The sequence below is a fragment of the Phaseolus vulgaris genome, chromosome 2 (assembly GCF_000499845.2).
Source record: "Phaseolus vulgaris cultivar G19833 chromosome 2, P. vulgaris v2.0, whole genome shotgun sequence".
NCBI classification, from domain to species: Eukaryota; Viridiplantae; Streptophyta; class Magnoliopsida; order Fabales; family Fabaceae; genus Phaseolus; species Phaseolus vulgaris.
This window is the reverse complement of record NC_023758.2, coordinates 24321937-24327151: the sequence shown is the minus strand read 5'-3', so window position 1 is coordinate 24327151 and position 5215 is coordinate 24321937.

Sequence of the window (5215 nt, the reverse complement as noted above, 5' to 3'; positions counted from 1 at the left end):
GATATGTCTAGCAGACTGACTATCACAAAACATATTTGTTGTGCTATTAGTGGTAATGTCCAGATCCTCCAGCAAGAAAGTGATCCACTGAACTTCATAACAAGTTGTTGCTAACGCACGGTATTCTACCTCTGAAGAAGACCTTGATACGGTGTTTTGTTTCTTGGTTTTCCATGATATTAGAGATTCTCCAAGAAAAATGCAGAAACAGTGGTTGAACGACGCGTCAAGATGCAAGATGCCCAGTTAGAGTCACTGAACACTTTGATTTGGATATCTATGTATTCGGGTAAAAAATGCCCCTAGCAAGGGAGGATTTGATATACCTGAGAACTCTCTGTGCAGCTTGATGGTGTTGTTTTGTGGGTGCTTGAATAAATTGAATAAGACATTGCACAACAAAACTGATGTCAGGTCTTGTGTTCACCAAGTAAAGCAAACGACCAATGATCCTTCGATATGCGAAGACATCATGCACAACAGCTTGTTCAAACAACTTTTCATTTTTCTTGACCATAGGTGTAGAAATTGGTTTCGCACCAGTCATACCTGCATCAGATAGAATTTCAAGTGCATAATTCCTCTGGCAGACGTGGATCCCTTTCTTTGTTCTAGAAATCTCCAAACCTAAAATGATTTATAATTGCCCAACGTCTTTGATGGCAAAAGCTGTATTCAAAGAACTCTTAACAACTTGTATCTCTTTCATGTTATTCCCAGCAATCAGTATATCGTTGACATATATGTGAAGTGTTTTCAGTCTTTCTAATGAACAAAGAGCTGTCAGCTTTTGAATGAGTGAAATTAATTGAGTAAAGAAAGGTAGTAAGTTTATCATATCATTGCTTGCTTGCTTGCTTGCTTCAAACCATATAAGGATTTAGTCAAGCGACAAACCTGGTTTTCTTTTTCTGTGGTGATCCCGGGAGGAATGTCCATGTAGACTTCCTCTCGTAAATCCCCATGCCGAAAAGCGTTGTCAACGTCTAGCTGTTCAAGGTGCCAGTCCATAATGGAAGCAACTGCAAAGATGCATCGCAAAGTGGTGAGTCTCACAACTGGTGAATAGGTCTCCATGTAGTTTATTCCTTCTCGTTGTGTATATCCCTTTGCAACAAGTCTTGCCTTGTACCTCTCAATCTTCCCATAAGCTCTTCACTTTATTTTGTATACCCATTTACATCCAATGGGAGTTTTGTTTGGAGGAAGATCTGTGATTTCCCAGGTTCTATTGAATTAGAGCGCTTTTATTTCAAATTTCATAGCCTTCAACCACTCAGAGTGTCTCTTTGTTTCTTCATAATTTCGAGGCTCGATTTGTGATGAAAGGGACATAGTGTAGTTTAACTGTTTATCAGATAGTTTAATGTATGAAATGACAAAATCAAGAGGATAACGTACCTTTGGGTTCAGACTCTTATTGCACAGTGTAATCATCATTTGATGATGAATATCTTCCAGATAAGTGGGTGGTCTCTTAATCCATGTGGATCGCCTCAGATCATCATGAATAACATTGTTCTCGTTCTGTCTCTATTCTTCACGTTCGAAGTGGCTCTCTTCGGGTTGCTCAAGACCATCATTCAGATACATCATAAAATTGTCCCCTTCTCGAGTAACAGGCTGACTGGATTGACTATTCTTATTTTTCAGATCACATAAACTAGTTTCATAGAAAACAACATTTCTTGATACATAAATCTCTCTAGAGTGTATGTCCATGACAATATAACCTTTCACTCCTTGTTTGTAACCAAGGAAAATGTACTTGCGTGCTCTAGGATCAAGCTTGTGCCTATTTTGTTCCAAAGTGGAGGCAAAACAGAAACATCCAAAAACTTTAATATCAGTTAAAACAAGCATGCATTTGTACAGGAGTTCATAGGGACTTTTATTCTGAATTACAGGTGATGGTAAATGATTTATCAAATAAACGGAGTGCAAAACAACAAAAGACCAGTATGCATTAGGTAGATTTAATTGAAACATTATGCACCGAGTAACGTTAAGAATGTTTTGGTGTTTTCATTCCACAATAGAGTTTTGTTGTGGAGTTTCATTGCAAGAACTTTAATGTATGATACCATTTTTATCATAAAAATCATTCCAACATAATTATTTTCCATTATCCGTTCTAATGGTTTTAATACTCTTATCAAATTGGTTCTTAACGTGAATAATAAAATGTTGTAAAAGATTTCTAGTTTCACTCTTATTTTTCATAAGATGAACCCACGTATGTCTACTAAAGTCATCCACAATGGTTAAGAAGTACCTGTGACCTTGAATAGAAGGAGCACCAAGAGGACCTCATATATCAATGTGAATAAGATTAAAAACATATTTACTAAAACTTTTGCTAAGCTGAAAAGGTAATTTGTGTTGCTTTGCAAGATGACAATGAGAACAAATATTTATCATGATCAAAATGTATATCATTGTGTGTTTTGGTTAAGTGTTCTAAAACCTTATTTGAAGCATGGCCCATCCTACATGCCAAATATCAATTTTTTTAGCTGTTTTAAAAACAACTTCATTATGCACAGAGTTAACAAGACTATCCTTCCTATCTGCATGCATGTGATAAAGCCCATCCTTGATTTCAGCTTGACAATGTAACTCTACCAAGGAAATGTGGGATATATTAGAAGTCACACATGAAGGCACAACTGATGTCAAGCGAGCTAGGAAGCATTCTCTGATTCAAGAGTATGAACTCTTTAGGATGCAAAAGGGAGAATCTATATGTGATGTGTAGAAGAGGTTTTCTCACATTGTGAACCATCTTATGAGTCTTAGTAAGAATTTTGATGAGGAAGAGCTTAACACCAAGATACTAAAGTGTCTTGATAGAACATGGTAACCAAAAGTCACTGCCATCTCTAAATCAAAGGATCTCACCTCAATGACGGTTGCATCTCTGTTTGGTAAGCTTAGAGAGCATGAGCTTGAAATACATAGGCCTGTTGTCCAAGAGAGTGAAGACAAGCACAACAAGAGCATAACTCTTAAGGCTTGCAAGCAATAACCAAATTCCAATGGAAGTGAAGTGGAAAACATAAGTTTGTTATCAAGAAAATTCAGCAAATTCTTGAAGAAAAGACAAGCTTCTAAAAGGTATGGTTCCAAGAAACCTAGTGAATTTAATTCTAATAAGTATACTTGCTATGGATGCGGAGAACAAGGTCATATCAAGGCTTAATGTACCAACAATGAAGTCAAAGAAAATGGAGACTTCAAGAAAGAAAAGGGAAAAGATAAAAAGGTCTACGTTGCATGGGATGACAATGATATCTCATCTTCAAGTTCTTTAGATGATGAGGAAGCTAATCTATGCCTTCAAGCTTTAGTAACAAGTAGCATGAGTTCCACACCATCAAGTAAATGTAACAATTACTACCAATTGCTTGATGTTTTTAATGAAACCCATGATGAAGCCAACCGATTGGCACTTTCTCTCAACCGGTTGAAAGGTCTGAATAACTGGTTGGAAAATAGAGTTAAGTCTCTAAAGGAAGAGCTAAGCAACACAAAAGAAGATGTTGAAAACCTGGAATTAGTTTACAAAAAATCTTCTTGCAGTTGTAAGACAAAAGCTTGTGAAAATAGTGAAATTCTTGAAAAGAAAATTCACTATCTTTTGAAAACCTTGGACAAGCTTACAACTAGAAAGTCCAATTTTGAAGATGTTCTTGCACCTCAAAGCTGTGTTTTTCGAAAAGCAGGTCTAGGTTTCTATCCTCAAAGCAAGAAAAATAGAATTTCAAAACCTTTTTCGCATGCTCCACAAAAAAAATCGGTTAAAAGGACGATTCAACCAGTTGTTACATGCTTCTATTGCATGAAGAAAGGTCACTCTGTCAGGTACTACAGGTTTTGTACCTTTGTGCTTAAAGGCATCTTTAAATGGATTACGGGATGTATTATTGGTTCAAAAGACAAAACTAATACAGAAGGTCCCAAATATTTTAAGGGATCGAATTTTGTTATTTGACAAAGTTTTGTTTTGCAGAATTCTAACCTTGCTTGAAGGTTCAATAAGGACATGACCTCAAGAGGATTTTTGTACATGCCAAAGTCTAGTGTTGATTTCATGAACTCCCTGTATTTGTGTAATTTGAAATCTGAGAATAAAATTCTTATTCTTTATTAAGAACAAGCGTTTCTTAAATTCAATTATGTGGTTATACTCTATGTCTGATTTGTAATTAATGTGTATTCCATCTATTCATTATACAATTGAAATCTTGTAAACATGGTAAGCAATAATTGTATACAACATGTGAAATTGAAAATTTGTTTGTTTTTTTTATCATTCCAGAAATTCAACAAATTGTTTCCTTGAAACAACCGATTGTTTTCTTTCTGACAAACACTGGTCAAATCTTTTTTTTTAAAGTTTAAATTCTGATTTGTGATTTTGTTTAACCCAGTATCGTGTATGGTCAAAATTGCTTTAATTGCATGTTTGAATACAGTTTAACTTTGTTGTATATGCTATTAATAAATCAGATTCCTCCAAATCTTGAAAATCAAAACTACCTTTAATGTTTGGTCAAAATCACATGTGAATTTGTACCTTTCTGATTTGACTGACAATGTTAGCTTTATGGTTCAGATTTGATTCGTTTTTCTGTTTAAAAACATCTCTCTTTGTGCCATCTTTGACTATGAACTCTAGCTATATAAGGCAATGAAATTAGTTGCTATCTCTCACGCCTACAATCTGTTTTTTTTTTCTCTTCTCTGTTTTAAGCTTGTTTTGTAGTGTGCCAAAGCTTGTTTCTGAGTTTTTGAAATGGCTGGAACTCCTCCCTCGGCTAAGAGAATGAAATCCAAGGGTGTTAAGAGTAGTGGAAAACTGGAAGGGTGGTTTTCAGGTGATGTTGATCTCATAAACAAGTATCTACTTGAAACAGTAGAAAGAGTGTGAACACACCCAAGGTGGTCTCTTTCACTTGGATGAAACAGCAAAAACTGGATTCTGTGAGAAGCATTCTCAAGGAGCAAAGACTGAAAAGATTCCCTAGAGCTCACTTGAAACATATATCCAGATTTGGTGAAGGTATTTTATACTAACCTTCAAATTAGTGGTGACTCACTTACTTCACATGTTAAAGGAGTAGATATGGTCATCACAAGTGATGTATGGTCTGCTGTGACTGGGCTAAAATCCTCTGGACTAAGGATCAATAGAGGAAATCTTGGAGTTGTT